General features: G+C 37.3%; 1 long non-coding RNA gene across 1 annotated transcript in view; it reads right to left on the reverse strand.

The window, feature by feature from the left end:
* Positions 1–6756: 6756 nt before the first annotated feature.
* Positions 6757–18942, reverse strand: part of LOC129656137 (uncharacterized) — a 60001-nt gene continuing 47815 nt past the window's right edge. Inside the window, exons 3-4 of the long non-coding RNA XR_008716214.1 lie at positions 7880–7941; positions 6757–7098 (exon numbers count right to left, since the gene is read on the reverse strand). This is a non-coding gene — a long non-coding RNA (uncharacterized LOC129656137). The remainder of the gene's footprint in view (positions 7099–7879; positions 7942–18942) is intronic.

Below are 18942 nucleotides of genomic sequence, written 5' to 3' on the forward strand. Positions count from 1 at the left end.
TGACAATATCGCATTGGCAAGATTAAGGATCCCCTGGAATTCTCATATATTGATGGTGAAAATGTAAAGTTATTACAATTCTTACTTTGAAACAGTGGTTTGGCAATTTCTTATTAAGTTAAACAACTATCCAAATTTCCAGAAATTATTACTCCTAGGTTTTTACCCCCCAAAATTGAAAACATACATTCACACAAAGACCCAAAAGTGAATGTTACTAACAGCTGCATTTTTAAGAGCTCAAAACTGGAAATACCACTAATATCTAATGAACAGATAAACAAATTATTGTGCATCCATTAAACTAACACTGCTTTTCAATAAATAAAAAATAACTAACAATATTTTCAATAAAATTGATAAATCTCGAAAGTATCATGCTAAGTCAAACACGTCAGACACAGAAAACTATGTACTGTTTCATTTCATTTACATGAAATTCCAGAAAAAAAAAACAAACTATTATGAGAAAAAGCTGAACACGGATTGCATGGGGAGATGGGGCAGAAATGACAATGAAGAGTAATGAGGAGGCTTTTAAAAAGATGGAAATGTGACTAATAGAGTGACCACACTGATGGATACACAGCTGTATACATTTATCAGCTTATACCGTCTTTGGTGAATTTTATCTTACAGAGATTATGCCTCAAAAAAATACCAAAAAAAAGCATAACTTGTGTATCTTCTGTATAACACTTTAGACCCCGTGATTACCAGGATTATGAATCACTAATGCCTGTCACAGTCCCTAAAACATAATAGAAATTTAATACATGAAGAAATAAGTGAAGGAAGAAATGAGCAATTGGTACAGATCTCAGTAGCCTATAAGAAACCATAAAGGAATGCTTTACAGACCTTCTGTTTGCCTTAAATCCTGAAAATACATCTACACTAGAGTTATTGAGTTTTTTGAAGACATTTGGGACTTCTTAGGACCAATCCTGTTTTTCTGTCTTTAGGAGGCATTGTGCTCCCTTTGTCATTGTGCTTCTTTCTCAGCTTTGGCTTCTGTCCAGTAAAAATTCCTGGCAAGATTTTACACAACCTAGAGTATACTCCAATCCTTACTATTGCTCTAAACTCCTAAAATTTTATTTATTGATCAGTTTTCCAAGTGACACTCTCTAAGAACTTGTTTCATTGTGTTTCTTTGGCAATTTCAGATAGTGGTTTAGATGACCTGGGAATAAAGTTTGATTCCAAGGTGAATCACTTCATATATAATTCAATCTTTAATAATCACAAATAGAGATTTTTACCTACCTTCTTCTCAAAAACTAATTTTACTTGTCAACAAAGTCTGAGTCAGTGACATAGATTTAGAATGTAGACTTTACTTTGTTTTTTATTAAAAAAAAAAAAAAAAAAAAACCCTTCTAATGCTTATTTCTTCAATTTCAGACTTCCCTTGTGGCTCAGCTGGTAAAGAATCCACCTGCAATGCAGGAGACATGGGTTCAATCCCTGGGTTGGGAAGATTCCCTGAAGAAGGGAAAGGCTACCCACTCCAGTATTCTGACCTGGAGAATTCCACGGACTAGTCCATGGGGTCTTACAACACATATGTTGTCAAATATATATGAGAGTTCCAAATGAACAGCTTGCTTCAATCCACTACACTCTGCCTTCTGAGAGTGAGACCCATCACAGGAGGCACTGAAGCTTCTCCAGCCATTTAAACTACAGCAATTATTAAAGAAAAACTGGGCTTCCCAGATGGTGCCAGTGGTAAAGAACCTGCCTGCCAGTGCAGGAGACATAAGAGATGCAGGTTCGACCCCTGGGTTGGGAAGATCCCCTGGAGGAAAGCCTAGCAATCACTCTAGTATTCTTGCCTGGAGAATCCCATGAACAGAGGAGCCCGGTGTGCTACAGTCCATAGCATTGCAAAGAGTCGGAGATGACTGAAATGACAGCATGCACGCACAAGCTGTTACTAGAAGACCAAGCACTGCTGGTCATCTTATCTATAACCATAATTACCATCTCCCCATAGACTGTGGCTTAGTATGACCCACTTCAATACTGTGGGGAGACAGGGCTGTGATTCCTGTGGTTACACCTGGGTGGATGAATCACTACCATGCTGAAGTGTCAGTTAATTGATGCTATATTGACAGAAATATGTGTGATTAGAAAAGTCTTGTGTTGTTTAAAAGAATAGAAAGTCTGACACAGATGTAGAAGGTTCACTCTGGCATAAACTCTTACAATGGTTGTCATATACAATGCTCTAGAGACTTAGAATATTCTACCAAATGCCTGAGATCTTGAATTTACACCAGAAAGCATGCATATAGATAAAATACAATCTGATATGCTCAGGTGTGAATATTAGGGGGTAGTGATACTGGTTCAGCAAAAGCATATATATAAGAGAATAGTTATGAATGACAGAAGATAACGAGAAAGAAATCTCCCAGAATATTAAGCAAAAAGACAAAAATGGAAAAATATAACAAAAAATATATCAAGAAATAAGGACAAGCCCAGAAAATCCAAGAACTATTTAAAACCAGTTATAAAAAGAGAAATCCAAGGCAATAAATAAATAAGGAGGAGAAAGATCGAAATAAGACAATTTTCTTGAGCTTAAACACACATACACATACACATACACACACATGCATACACACACTTAAGCTTTCATTTCAAAAATGCTATTTGAGTGCCAGGAGCAAAGAGTAAAGACCCACACTTAGAAATATTTTCATAAAGTTTTATAAATTCAAATACAAAGAGAAAATCTAAAATTTGTGAAGAGGGGGCAGATTTCTTTACATAATGCTACTGCTAAGTCACTTCAGTCGTGTCTGACTCTGTGTGACCCCATAGACGGCAGCCCACCAGGCTTCCCTGTCCCTGGGATTCTCCAGGCAAGAACACTGGAGTGGGTTGCCATTTCCTTCTCCAATTTCTTTACATAATACTGTATGCTTAATGTATGTATGATGCTCTGAATGCTTCAAAAAAATGTCACAATTCTTTTGAGATTCCTAGGGAAAATTATTTTGAACCTGTATTTCTATTATAAGTTAATTATCAATCAAGGCATTTTATGATATGCAAAAAATTAAAAAGCTTGCTCCCACATATACTCTTTTTCACAAAAATTACTTGCATATGTATTTCTATAAAAATATGCCACAGTGAAAGCATATGTCTCTTATGTCAATAAACAAAAAAAGGAGAGCAGTTAGGAACTCAGGAAAAGAAATAAAATTCTTTATCAAAAAGTAATTCAAGTATGAATAAAATTATAATGTAGCATGATTTCAAGTTATTGCCTGAGTTTAAGAAAAGAGATGCCACTTTTCCTTGATATTTGGAACACTTTCCATTAAATGTCACATGTTTAATGACACAGGATTACATTTTCCTCTTTTAGAGTAAAATCAGACTACTTAGTTCTTCAGTGAATAACATGTATCTAATAATAAAACCGTGAATGCTATTTGAGGATATTTAGCTTTTATAATGGACTTATATACAGCACATAGAAGATTAATTGTAGCTATAGGCCAAAAAAGTAAATGTTTTAAAATCTTAATAGTATAAAAGTAATACAGAGGTCCAGAGGTCAGAGTTGAGAAACAGAGTCAGCTGGAGCCTGGCAATGACATTTATTTAATTAAGTTCCACCCTCCTTGGCAATGAATAAAGACAGTCAAGAGTAGATCCAAGACATCAAGAGGCCCTATCAATAGGTATTTGAATGTATAAAGATGTCATTATAGACAATAACTTATTATACCTCTAACACTCCCATCCATTCCCAAGACTCTTCCATGGCCTCACTCCCTTTTCCTTTTTCTCATAGGCTCTAGTTAAGCAATGGAAAATAATTTGCGATTCCTAGATTTTATAACGGATTCCCACTATACAAGCAAGTCCATACTTAGCTTCCGTAATGAATCTCAAACATATTATGAGCCTTATTTACCCATAAAGTACACTCTTGACTCTAATGAACAGGATCACTTTTTAAGTTCATTAGTAGATTATCTATTTGCAACTCTAGAATTTGTAACAGATAAATCTTGTAATCTCATAGACTTAACAGATAGATTTATTTTTTGTCCAGCAGGGAGTGATAGCATAGACAGTTCAGCATCATTAAGGAACCTAAACCAGCAGAGACTATGCCATCTTTTGACAGCTTCAGGAGTAGATGAACAGCCAGCAGATAGTATTAATATGAGAGAGAATAAAGCCATTTCATGGGACAGAATTAAAATGGGATTCATCACTTTTGTCTGCATTTCATTGGCCAAGATATTATCATATGTACACACCTATCTGCAAGGGAATCTGGGAAATACAATCTAGCTAATTGTCAAGGAAGGTGGGGCCACTGGTCTGGTAAACAGCCAGCTACACTTAGACTGTCATTTAAAGTTTGTTAAGGACAAAAATTCTGAAATGTTTACTGTGTGGTTAACCATTGGCTAAGCACTGTCTCAACATTTAGTTTGCAAGTAGCTCTAGAATAGGAAACGTGGCTTAAACATCTTTCCTTTCTTAGTACCTTCTCTTGCACAAGAGGTGTTTGAAAAAATCTTGAAGGAATTAATTTACTTAATTATATTCTAGTAGCAAAAGCAAATTAATGCAGCTACTAGAGTGAAAAATAACCTCCTTCCTCAATGAAAAGATCAAGCCAAGTATTTTTGAACCGATTATATTTTTATTAAAATAACTACAATAAACCCATAATTGGTTATTCCAAATAATAGCTGAGTTTGTGAATTTCAATATTTGTTTTATTATTGAATGCAAATGCGATGATAAAGACTGCTTTATCATGATATAAAACATAAGCATTCTCTAATTTTTCTTAAGAGAACAAAAACATGCAGAAAGTGTTTAATACTACAATAAATTGGCAATTTCCTAATTTGATAGAAAAGAAGCATTTATCAGGTGATGTTTACATGTGGCAAGAAATCATTAAAGTAATAGACTCAAATCCTATAAATCAACCAAATAAGCCCTAAACTATAGCACCTATTAATAGTTAAACTCAATTTTCAGTTCACAGCATTCAATGAATGAATGAAAGAAGGATGGTAACTGGTAAGAGTCAAACTTCAAATATAGGAATAAGAAATTCTGTAAAAAAAAAAGGGGGGGGCAGAGTTTGTAACTCAAACTGGTGAGAAAGATGCAAAAGAGATCCTAGAAAACATCCATCATTTTCCACAGTTTAATTATGAGCCATCACTATATTTATTAAAAATAACCAAAGAAGAAGAAGAGAAAAAATGTGATGTGAAGAAGTATGTAAGTACAAAAAATTATGTTTGCTAGATCTGTAAAACAAACACCCTTTATCTGACTGAGATTACTTAAACATGAACATGATGAAGCAAATATCAAGTGTGGTTCAGGGAGTGCACCATTTTAAACTGAGTTTGTGAGACTTTACTATCAGAGACCTTAAGTGTTCTCAGCAAGTGTACACCCGTGTGCGCGCGCACACACACACACATGGAATGTGTGATGTGAAGGATGAATAAATTTGTTTGTAATAATCTTTTCACAATATATATATGTATATCAAACCATTGTATTGTACTCTTTTGTTCCTCAAAACATCTGGGGGAAAATCTGTGGTGGTGGAAGGGCACAGTTGTAAAGATAAGGTCTAGAACAAGATCATGGGGTGAGTGGCTGAGAGAGCAGTTAGAACCATGTGACTAGGGGGAGAAGCCAGTTGACTACAAGGATTACGTACACAAATAAACCATTTATCAAGAAGGATGGCTGCGGTGGTGCTGAGAGACTGAAGTGAGTCAGGAGCCGAAACTTGAAAGACCCGAGGACGCGGGGCTCAGCAGATAACCACAACATCGAGAGGCAGGGTGTGGGTAACAGACTGACGACATGAGACACAAAGCTTGGTTTTCTATTCATGGAAGGGTCAAGACGGTTTGCAAACAGCAATGAAAGTACAAAGAGGTAGGAAAGGTGTGTGAGAGAAACAGACACCAAATAATGGAGTTGCAAGGGAAGACGTATCTTCAGGCAAAAGCCAGGAAAATATAATAGACTTCGCTAATGATAGTCTATTGTGTTTCCTCCATGTTAAGAGCTTTCCATGAGTTGGCCCAATGTCTTCGCAAAATGATGCCTCATGATGGCTTCCTTGACTGAGCAGTAGCATTCAAAAGTGCCAAAAAACCAAAAACTGCTTCGAGTTTTTTTCTGTTCTCATGTGCTTCATACTGAGGAAGAGAAACTATGGAAAATTTGAAGCCTAAACATTCAGCCTTATTAGCCCAGAGGAAAACCCCTGCACTTCACGGGTCAACTATAATATATAACTTCTTAATTTAATTTGCTTTTGTTCTATATTTGAGAAATGCTTAGTTTGTTAAAATGGAAGCTTGGAGCTCCAGTAGTGCTCAGGCCATTCAGTGATGAAAGCTGAATAGATCAGCACACTAAGCTGTACAGCTAGACCAAGGTTTTAAATCTTAAGGCAGATTTCATTAGGATTTCAGGATAATGCTCACATTCATACATTTGAAATGTGCTATATAGTTTGCATTGTTACAAAAGAAATCTCATTTGGGGATGAGAAAAGTACACAACCCATTACTTTAATTCCAGAAACTCTATGAAATAATAATAATTAGACCTTTTTTTTTAGAAAATTATCTCAAAGAGAAATTCAGGCATTCCTTGAAACATTAGGTCTTTGATAAACTGAGACCCATATCCATTTATTTAGAATTAAAACCTTCAGGTTTTATGACCACATATATGACTTCGCTTTCACTTTTCACTTTCATGCATTGGAGAAGGAATGGCAACCCCCTCCAGTGTTCTTGCCTGGAGAATCCCAGGGACAGGGGAGCCTGGTGGCTGCCATCTATGGGGTCACACAGAGTCAGACACGACTGAAGTGACTTAGCATAGCATAGCATAAGATTTAGAAATGCATTTTCTGTTTTAACCCAGTATAAATACACATTAACAAAGGCATATATTGCATACATAAAATAAAATTTTCATGGAAAAATATTTGTTCTTGAACATCAAATACACTCTCATGTTTCTATTCAAGAATGTTTATTTCTTCAGTCTCTGAAATAGAACAAATACCATCACCTTAAAAAAAATCAAGCATCAATAATCAGCATAAGAAGAAAACTTCAACAATCATAGCAGTTACCATTTAATAAATTCTAGGCAAAGATCTAAATTCTTTGTATTCATTATCTTATTTAACCATAACTGCAACCCTGTGAGCTACATACATTTTCCAAGGTATAGTCACTATTCCACAATAATGGAATTGAGGGTTTTAACCATACATTACACTATATTGTCCACACAGCCCTATTTTTCTTATCACAATTTACTGGCTACTAATAGACATAAGAGAGAACAAGACAGGACAGATACCTTTGAGGATATCTATTCACACTATGGTTATCCTTCCACATAAACTACAATTAAAAGACCATACAATATATGTCACATTTCCCATGTTCATTATCTTACAATTCAACTTCTTAAGTTTATACAGCTTGAACTTCAGAAAATTCACAATAGCTCTCAGGATTCTGATGTTTTTCTCTGTTTCTATTTTCTATTCTCTGATATCAGATGGCTTCCATCTCCTCAAAATGCTGCTGCTACTTATCTAATTTAACATTGTTAGTGGCAGCCAGAGGAAACTCTGAGATACAGCCATTTCATCAATTATATCCAGCTGGAAGGATTTAGTGCTTTCTTAAATAGGGCCACAATATCAAGTTCATCTGCACTATTAGTGAGGTCTTTATCACTGCCAAGTTCAGAAAGTGCTCAAGTACTTAAAATGTTTTTGCCTTTGTGTTTTGGGTGCAGTTCATTTTCTCACCTTTTCAGAGCTTGGGTGTCATCTCCAAGAGAACTACCGTTCAAAATCAAGTCAAGGCAGAACTGTGGAATGAATATACCTTAGGTCAAGCAAAGAGTTAACCAGTATTTATTAATCCCCCTGTATTCAAAACTCTGTATTATAATCTGTCAGTCAGTTCAGTTGCTCAGTCATGTCTGACTTTTTGCAACCCCATGGACTGCAGCACGCCAGGCTTCCCTGTCCATTACCAACTCCCAATTGCCTAGTCCAACTCATGTCCATTGAGTCAGTGATGCCATCTAACCATCTCATCCTCTGTCATCCCCTTCTCCTCCTGCCTTCAATCTTTCCCAGCATCAGGGTCTTTTCAAATGAGTCAGTTTTTTGCATCACATGGCCAAAGTATTGGAGCTTCATCTTCAGCTTCAGCATCAGTCCTTCCAATGAATATTCAGGACTGATTTCCTTTAGAATGGACTGGTTGGATCTCCTTGCAGTCCAAGGGACTCTCAAGAGTCTTCTCCAACACCACAGTTCAAAAGCATCAATTTTTTGGTGCTCAGCTTTCTTTATAGTCCAACTCTCACACCCATACATGACACCTGGAAAAACCATAGCTTTGACAAGATGAACATTTGTTGGCAAAGTAATGTCTCTGCTTTTTAATATGCTGTCTAGGTTGGTCATAGCTTTTCTTCCAAGGAGCAAGCATCTTTTAATTTCATGGCTGCAGTCACCATCTACAGTGATTTTAGAGCCCAAGAAAATATTCTCACTGTTTCCAATGTTTCCTCATCTATTTGTCATGAAGTAATGGAATCAGATGCCATGACCTGACCTGCCTCCTGAGAAATCTGTATGAAGATTTCCACCACCTGACCTGTATACAGATTTCCACCACCTGACCTGTATGCAGATTTCCACCCCTTGACCTGCCTCCTGAGAGATCTGTATGCAGATCAAGAAGCAACAATTAGAACTATACATGGAACAATAGACTGGTTCCAAATCAGAAAAGAAGTATGTATATTGTCACCCTTCTTATTTAACTTATATGTAGAGTATATCATGCAAAATGCTGGGCTGGATGAAGCACAAGCTAGAATCAAGATTAGCATCTGTACAAATCTTCAAATGGAATAGATGCCTTACATGATCATTAGTGCTATCCATTAAAGACCTCCACTCTCTCCAGGTGTACAGTAACACTGCGTTTCTCCAACCCTTGGAGTTAGGTGTGGTAAAATGACTTGCTTCATAGACGAGCAGTGTCACTTCTAGGTAAAACTTTAAGAGTTAGTGTGTAATTGTCTGTGAACTCTTTTCCTCTTCTATGCTGATCAGCAATAATCCAAATAGTAGTTGTTCTATCAGTTTGGGTCCAAAACTAAAAGAAAGTTGAAAAAGTCCAAAATAACCCACAACAGTTATATGGAATGAATGATTTTTCTTTTTAAAAAAGAAATCTTTTTGCATTTAGTCACAGAATTTTGGGAACTGCGTCTTGACATATACAGCTTTCTCTGATGCTTGGCAAACTTAAAATCTTTGAAGAGATTTTAAAACACCTTTAAAAACACACCAAGACACAGAGGTTCAAGATGACAGCATAGGAAGACCCTAAGCTCACCACCTCCCACAGATACACTGAAGCTCAACTACATATAGAATAATTCTCTCTGAAAAGTACCTGAAGACTAGAAAAACAGCTCTTCCACAGCAAATGACAAAAAAAAAAGCCAGGCTGAGATGGGCAGGAGAAACAGAGACGTAGTCTTGTCAGACCATTCCCGGTATTGTGACCCACAAACAAGAGGGACATCACAAACACAGAGCTCCTACCTGAGGAGCAAGGTGTCTGAGTGCCACATCAGACCCTTGGGACCTGCACCAGAAACACAAGCCCCCAGAACATTTGGCTTTGAAAACCAGTGGAGCCTGCACCCAGCAGAACCATGGGGCTATAGGAAACAGACTTTACTGTCAACAGCTTCGTGCATAGACTCATTTGCCCTGAGTCCCAGTAGAAACAGCAGTTTGAAAAGAGCCTGGGCCATATGCAAAGGAAATTCACGAACAAATCTTAGGGCATATACCAGAGGGACAGAGGCCTTTCTGGGATAAAGATGCTGGTGAGTATCTTTTTTTTCTGCTTCTTCTGCTTTCTTAGCCTAATGTTGGTACACACCATTTTTGGCATTTTCTATATGCCTCACCAAAGTCACTTGCCCCACCCTGGCATTCTCCTGGTGTCTCTAACCCAGAAGGCATTTTCCACATGGCCCCCGTGCATTGTATGCCCTGGCCTGGTGCTTCCCCACCATGGTTCCCATGCCACTGGTCCCAGTGGGAGGGCTTGCCCTCGCCTAACTCTTCTCTACCACAGTGCCTGCCTTGCCAGAGCCAGAGGGTGCATTCATGGCACACAGAGGCATCTTTTGAATACTTTGCCCTAGTGGTCAGGAGGTCTTGCATTTCTGGGCCCCACAGTACTGAAACAATCAAAGAGACAGCTTCTTGGCAGGCTGTCATCCCCAAGGCACTGAACAGACAGCAGACTCAAATATACCCTCTCCCAATGACCACTTCTTCAAGACTGGGATAGGAAACTGTTTTGCTTAATACAAAAAAACAAACACAGAGAGTAAAGAAAAATGAGGAAACAGAGAAATATGTTCCAAATGACAAGACAAAATAATAATACCGCAGAAAGAAACTTAACAAAACAGAAAAAAAATTTGCCTGAACGTGAGTTCAAAATAACAGTCATAAAGATGCCCACCAACATTGGAAAAATAATAGATGAACACACAACTTCAAGAGAAGTATCAAACAGAAGACATAGAAGTAAATAATACAGTAAATGAGTTGAAAAATATACTAGAAGGGTTCAATAGCAGACTAGATGAAGCATAAGAATCAGTGACCTGGAAGGCAGAGGAGCAGAACTCACACAAATAAAGCAACAAAAAGAATCTTAAATAGTGAAAATAGCTTGTGGAAAATCATCAAGTGGATTGTACTTGCATTAAAATGGGCCCCAGAAGGAGAAGAGAGAAAGAGAGAAGGACAGAAAACTTATTTGAACAAATAGTGGCTGAAAACTTTCCTAACAAGATTCAAGAGACACTTCCCTCTCTGGACCCAGAGAGTTTCAAATAAGATGAAATCAAAGAAACTCACTGTAAAGAACAATATTGCATAGGAACCTGTAATGTTGGGTCCATGAAGCTAGGTAAATTGAAAGTAGTCAAACAGGAGATGGCAAGAGTGAACGTCGACATTTTAGGAATCAGTGAATTAAAATGGACTGTAACGGGTGAATTTAATTCAGATGACCATTATATCTACTACTGTGGGCAAGAATCCCTTAGAAGAAATGGAGTAGCCGTAATAGTCAACCAAAGAGTCTGAAATGCATTACTTTGGGTGCAATCTGAAAAACAACAGAATGATCTCTGTTTGTTTCAAGGCAAACCATTCAATATCACAGTAATCCAAGTCTATGTCCCAACCACTAATGCCAAAGAAGCTGATGTTGAATGGTTCTATGAAGACCTGCAAGACCCTCTAGAACTAACACCAAAAAGAGATGTCATTTTCATCATAGGGAACTGGAATGCAAAAGTAGGAAGTCAAGAGATACAGGCAGTAACTGGAGTAACAGGCAACTTTGGTCTTGGAGTACAAAATGAAGTAGAGCAAAGGCTAACAGAGTTCTGCCAAGAGAACACTCTGGTATTAACAAACACCCTCTTCCAACAACACAAGAGAAGACTCTACACATGGACATCACCAGATGGTCAATACTGTAATCAGATTAATTATATTCTTTGCAGCCAAAGATGGAGAAACTCTATACAGTCAGCAAAAACAAAATGGAAGCTAACTCTGGTTCACATCATGAACTCCTTATTGCCAAATTCAGATTTAAATTGAAGTAGGGAGAAACACTAGACCATTTAGCTATGACCTAAATCAAAACCCTTACGATTATACAGTGGAAGTGACAAATAGATTCAAGGGATTATATCTCATACCAGAGTCCCTGAAGAACTATGGATGGAGATTCAAAACATTGTACAGGAGGCAGTGATCAAGACCATGTCCAAGGGAAAAAAAAAAGGCAAAATAGTTTTCTGAGGAAGACGCAAATGGCAAAGGAGAAAAGCAAAGATACTACTCATTTGAATGCAGAGTTCCAGAGAATAGCAAGGAGAGACAAGAAAGCCTTCCTAAGTGAACAATGCAAAGAAATAGAGGAAGACAACAGAACAGGGAAGACTAGTGGTCTCTTCAAGAAAATTAGAGATACCAAGGGAACATTTCATTCAAAGATGTCCACAATTAAGGATAGAAATGGTACAGACCTAACAGAAACAGAAGATATTAAGAAGAGGTGACAAGTTTACACAGAAGAACTGTACAAAAAAGATATTCATGACTCAGATAATCATGATGGTGTGATCACTCACCTAGAGCCAGACATCCTGGAGTGCAAAATCAAGTGGGACTTAGAAGACATCACTAAGAACAAAGCTTGTGGAGGTAATGGAATTCCAGTTGAGCTATTTCAAATCCTAAAAGATGATGCTGTGAAAGTGCCGCACTCAACATGCGAGAAAATTTGGAAAACTCGGCAGTAGCCGCAGGACTGGAAAAGATCAGCTTTCATTCCAATCCCAAAGAAAGGCAATGCCAAAGAATGCTTAAACTACTACACAATTGCACTCATCTTACACGCTAGCAAAGTAATGCTCCAAATTCTCTAAGCTAGGCTTCAACAGTACATGAACTGAGAACTTCCAGATGTTCAATCTGGATTTAGAAAAAGCAGAGGAACCAGAGATCAACTTGCCAACATCCTTTGGATCATAGAAAAAGCAAGAGAGTTCCAAAAAAAAAGTCTACTTCTGCTTCATTTACTACACCAAAGCCTTTGTGTGGATCACAAAAAATTGTGGAAAATTCTTCAGGAGATAGGAATACCAGACCACCTGTCCTGCCTCTTGAGAAATCTGTATGCAGGTCAAGAAGCAACAGTTAGAACTGGACGTGGAACAACAGACTGGTTCCAAATCGGGAAAGGAGTACCCCTCAAGGCTGTATATTGTCACACTGCTTATTCAACATATATGCAGAGTACATCATGTGAAATGCTGGGCTGGAAGAAGCACAAGCTGGAATCAAGATTGCCAGGAGACATATCAATAATCTAACATATGCAGATGACACCACCCTATGGCACAAAGTGAAGAAGCACTAAAGAGCTTCTTGATAAAAGTGAAAGAGGAGAGTGAAAATGTTGGCTTAAAACTCAACATTTAAAAAACAAAGATCATGGTATCCAGTCCCATCACTTCATGGCAAATAGATGGGGAAACAATGGAAACCATGACACTTTATTTTGGGGGCTCCAAAATCACTGCAGATGGTGCCTGCAGCCATGAAATTAAAAGATGCTTGCTCCTTGGAAGAAAAACTATGACCAACATAGACAGCATATTAAAAAGCAGAGACATTACTTTGCCAACAAAGGTCCATATAGTCAAAACTATGATTTTTCCAGTAGTTATGTGTGGAGGTGACAGTTGAACCATAAAGAAAGCTGAGCACCAAAGAATTGATGCTTTTCAGCTGCGGTGTTGGAGAAGACTCATGACAGTCCCTTGGACTGCAAGGAGATAAAACCAGTCCATCTTAAAGGAAATCAGTCTTGAATATTCATTGGAAGGACTGATGCTGAAGCTGAAACTCCAATACTTTGGCTGCCTGATGCGAAAAACTGACTGTTTTGAAAAGACCCTAATGCTGGGAAAGATTGAAGGCTGGAGGAGAAGGAGGGCTGCTGCAGTCCATAAGGTCTCAATCGGATGTGACTGAGTGACTGAACTGTGCTGAAAGAGTTTCACACCAAAATACATTATAATCAAAGTGGCAAGAGTTAAAGAGCAAGAGAGAATCCTAAAAGCATCAAGAGAAAATCAACTTGTTACATATAAGGTATCCCCAATAAGGCTATCAACAGATTTTTTTCAGCAAAAACTTTGAAGGCCAGAAAAGAGTGGCATGATATATTCAAAGTGCCAAAAGCAAACAAATTTCCAGCCAACAATACTTCGCCTTGTAAGGCTATCATTTGGAATCAAAGGACACATAAAGAATTTTCAAGATAAACAAAAATTAAGGGACTTCACCATCACTAAACTGGACTTACAAGAAATGTTGAAGGAACTTCTCTAAGCTTAAAAAGGCACTACTTAGTAACAATAACAACAGAAAAAGAACGAAAGTAAAAATATCACTGTTAACAGTACATATATAATAATGGTAATGGGCTAATCAATTATAAAGCTAATGTGAAGGTTAAATGAAAAAGTAGTTTAAAAATTAAAACTAAAGCAGTTAACAAAGGGATACACAAAATTAGAAGATGTAAAATGTAACATCAAAGGCAAACAATGTGGGAAGGGGGAGTAAAAATATGGATTTTTATAATGTCTTCAATCTCAGCTTGCTATCAACTTAAAATTGACTGATATAACATAGATTGATATATGTGAGTCTCATGATAATCACAAAGCAAAAATGCACAGTAGAAATACAAAAAATAAAAAGAATGGAATCTAAACATTAACAGTAAAGAAATTTATCAAACCACACAAAGAGAGAGCAAGAAGAGAAGAGGGCAACACAAAATAACAGCAAAATAGCCAGAAAAAAAAAAAAAAAACATAATGACAGTAAGTAGATACTTATCTATAATTATTTTAAATGAAAATAGACTAAATTCTCCAATCAAAAAACATAGTGGCTGAATGAATAAACAGATATGACTTATCAACTTGCTGCCTACAAGAGGCTTACTTCAGATCTAAAGACATACACAAATTAAGGAAGGGATGGAAAAAGATATTTTATGTAAATGGAAACCAAAAGAAAGCTTGAGGTATTACACTTATATCAGACAAACTAAACCTTAAAACAAAAGCTACAATAAAAAATAAAGATAGGAATTACATGATAGAGGGGTCAATCCAAAAAGAAGATACATTTGCAAATAATATGCATGTGATAAACATAGGTGCACCTAAATATATAAAGCAAATATTAAGAGACCTAAAGGGAGAAATCAATAGCAATGCAATAATATTAGGGAACTTTAATATCACACTTTTATCAATGGACAGATCATTCAGAAAATCAAAAGGAAATATCCACCTTAAATAATATGTTAAACCAGGTATACTTCAGTTCAGTTCAGTCACTCAGTCATGTCCGACTCTTTGCGACCCCATGAACCACAGCACGCCAGGCCTCCCTATCATCACCAACTTCTGGAGTTTACCCAAACTCATCTCCATTATGTCGGTGATGCCATCTAACCATCTCATCCTCTGTTATCCCCTTCTCTTTCTGGCCTCAATCTTTCCTAGCATCAGGGTCTTTTCCAATGAGTCAGCTCTTCGCATGAGGTGGCCAAAGTATTGGAGTTTCAGCCTCAACATCAGTCCTTCCAATGAACACCCAGGACTGATCTCTTTTAGGATTGATTAGTTGGATCTCCTTGTAGTCCAAGGGATTCTCAAGAGTCTTCTCCAAGAACACAGTTCAGAAGCATCAATTCTTCGGCACTCAGCTTTCTCCACAGTCCAACTCTCATATCCATACATGATTACTGGAAAAACCATAGCCTTGATTAGACGGACCTTTGTTGGAAAAGTTATGTCTCTGCTTTTGACTATGCTAGCTAGGTTGGTCATAACTTTCCTACCAAGGAGTAAGTGTCCTTTAATTTCATGGCTGCAGTTACCATCTGCAGTGATTTTGGAGCCCCCAAAAATAAAGTCTGACACTGTTTCCACTGTTTCCCCATCTATTTGCCATGAAGTGATGAGACGGGATGCCATGATCTTAGCTGCTTGAATGTTGAGTTTTAAGACAACATTTTCACCCTCCTCTTTCACTTTCATCAAGAGGCTCTTCAGGTCTTCTTCACTTTCTGCCATAAGGGTGATGTCATCTGCATATCTGAGGTTATTGATATTTCTCCCAGCAATCTTGATTCCAGGTTGTACTTCCTCTAGCCCAGCACTTCTCATGATGTACTCTGCATAGAAGTTAAATAAGCAGGGTGACAATATACAGCCTTGACGTACTCCTTTCCTATTTGGAACCAGTCTGTTGTTCCATGTCCAGTTCTAACTATTGCTTCCTGACATCCATACAAATTTCTCAAGAGGCAGGTCAGGTGATCTTGTATTCCCATCTCTTTCAGAATTTTCCACAGTGTATTGTGATCCACACAGTCAAAGGCTTTGGCATAGTCAATAAAGCAGAGACAGATGTTTTTCTGGAACTCTCTTGCTTTTTTTGATGATCAAGAGAATGTTGGCAATTTGATCTCTGGTTCCTCTGCCTTTTCTAAAACCAGCTTGAACATCTGGAAGTTCACAGTTCACATACTGCTGAAGCCTGGCTTGGAGAATTTTGAGCATTCCTTTACTAGTGTGTGAGATCAGTGCAACTGTGCAGTAGTTTGGGCATTCTTTGGCATTGCCTTTCTTTGGGATTGGAATGAAAACTGACTTTTTTCCAGTCCTGTGGCCACTGCTGAGTTTTCCAAATTTGCTGGCATATTGAGTGCAGCACTTTCACAGCATCATCTTTCAGGATTTGAAATAGCTCAGCTGGAATTCCATCACCTCCACTAGCTTTGTTCACAGTGATGCTTCCTAAGGCCCACTTGACTTCATATTCCAGGATGTCTGGCTCTAGGTGAGTGATCACACCGTCATGATTATCTGGGTCATGAAGCTCTTTTTGTACAGTTCTTCTGTGTATTCTTGCCACCTCTTCTTAATATCTTCTGCTTCTGTTATGTCCATACGATTTCGGTCCTTTATCGACCCCATCTTTGCATGAAATGTTCCCTTGGTATCTCTAATTTTCTTGAAGAAATCTCTAGTCTTTCCCATTCTGTTGTTTTCCTCTATTTCTTTGCATTGATTGCTGAGAAAGGCTTTCTTATTTCTCCTTGCTATTCTTTGGAACTCTGCATTCCGTTGGGTGTATCTTTCCTTTTCTCTTTTGCCTTTCACTTCTCTTCTTTTCTCAGCTATTTTTAAGGACTCCTCAGATATCCATTTTGTTTTTTTTTTCCATTTCTTTTTCTTGGGGATGGTCTTTATACCTCTCTCCTATACAATGTCACGAACCTCCATCCATAGATCATCAGGCACTCTGTCTACCAGATCTAGTCCCTTAAATCTATTTCTCTTTTCCACTGTATAATCATAAGGGATTTGATTTAGGTCATACTTGAATGATCTAGTGGTTTTCCCCACTTTCTTCAATTTAAGTCTGAATTTGGCAATAAGGGGTTCATGGTCGGAGCCAGACTCAGCTCCCAGTCTTGTTTTTGGTCACTGTATAGAGCTTCTCCATTTTTGGCTGCAAAGAATATAATCAATCTGATTTTGGTGTTGACCATCTGGTGATGTCCATGTGTGGAGTCTTCTCTTGTGTTGTTGGAAGAGGGTGTTTGCTATGACCAGTGCATTTTCTTGGCAAAACTCGATTAGTCTTTGCCCTGCTTCATTCTGTATTCCAAGGCCAAATTTGCCTGTTACTCCAGGTGTTTCTTGGCTTCCTACTTTTGCATTCCAGTCCCCTATAATGAAAAGGACATCTTTTGGGGTGTTAGATCTAAACGTCTTGTAGATCTTCATAGAACCATTCAACTTCAGCTTCTTCAGCCTTACTGGTGGGTATAGACTTGGATTACCATGATATTGAATGGTTTGCCTTGTAAATGAACAGAGATCATTCTGTCATTTTTGAGATGGCATCCAACTACTGCATTTCGGAGTCTTTTGTTGACTATTATGGCTACTCCATTTCTTCTAAGGGATTCCTGCCCACAGCAGTAGATATATATAAAACATTCCATCCAAATGCAGCAGAACACACACTCATCTCACATGCATGTGAAACGTTCTCCAGGATAGATCATATGTTAGACCACAAAACAAGTCTTAATAAATTTGAGAAGGCTGAATCATGTTAAGCATCTTTTAAGATGACAGTATATGAAATTGGAAATTAATTATTAAAAAAAAAAACCTGAAAAAACATTAACATGTCTAGATTAAACCACATGCTTTTTAATAATCAATGGGTCAATGAAGAAATGAAACTGGAAATCAAAAAATACCTTGAGACAATAACAATTGAAATAGAAAATTTCAAAATCTATAGAATGTAGCAAAAGCAGTTGTAAGAGGGAAGTTCATAGCAATATAGGCCTACTTCAAGAACAAGGAAAATCTCAAATAAATAATTTAATTTTACACCTAAAGAAACTAGAAAAGCTAGTAGAGGTAATAAAATAATAATAAGAGTAGAAATAAGAGAAATAAAAACAAAGTTTTAATAAATAAACTGATTCTTTGAAAAGATAAGCAAATTGACAAACCTTTACCTCAACTCACCGATAAAAAAGTGGGCTCAAATATATATAAAATGAGAAATGAAAGAGGAGAAATTGCAACTGATACTGTGGAAATGCAAGAGATCATAAGAGTCTACTATGAGCAATTGTATACCAACAGATTGGACAATCTGGATGAAATGGATAAATTAGAAACACAATTTTCCAAGAATTAACCAGGGAGAAATCGAAATTTTGAACAGACTGATTAAAAGTAAGGAGATTGAATCAGTAACCAAAAGCCTGCCATCAAATAAAACTCTAGGATCAAATGGCTTCACTGGTGACTTCTACCAAACATTCAAAGATTTAATATCTGTACTTTACAAACTCATGCCAAAGACATGAAAGAAAAAAACAAAAACAAAAAACACTTGCAAACTTGTTTTTTGAGGCCAGTATCATCCTGATACCAAAACCAAACAAGGAAATCACAAAAAAGAAAAGTATAGGCCAATATCTCAGGTGAATATAGATGCAAAAATCCTCAACAAAATATTAACAAATTCAACAATATATTAAAAAGATCATACATTACAATCAAGTGGAATTTATCATCCCATGATTAAAGATGATTTAATATCCACAG

This window comes from Bubalus kerabau, chromosome 6 (genome assembly GCF_029407905.1).
Source record: "Bubalus kerabau isolate K-KA32 ecotype Philippines breed swamp buffalo chromosome 6, PCC_UOA_SB_1v2, whole genome shotgun sequence".
Classification (NCBI taxonomy): domain Eukaryota; kingdom Metazoa; phylum Chordata; class Mammalia; order Artiodactyla; family Bovidae; genus Bubalus; species Bubalus kerabau.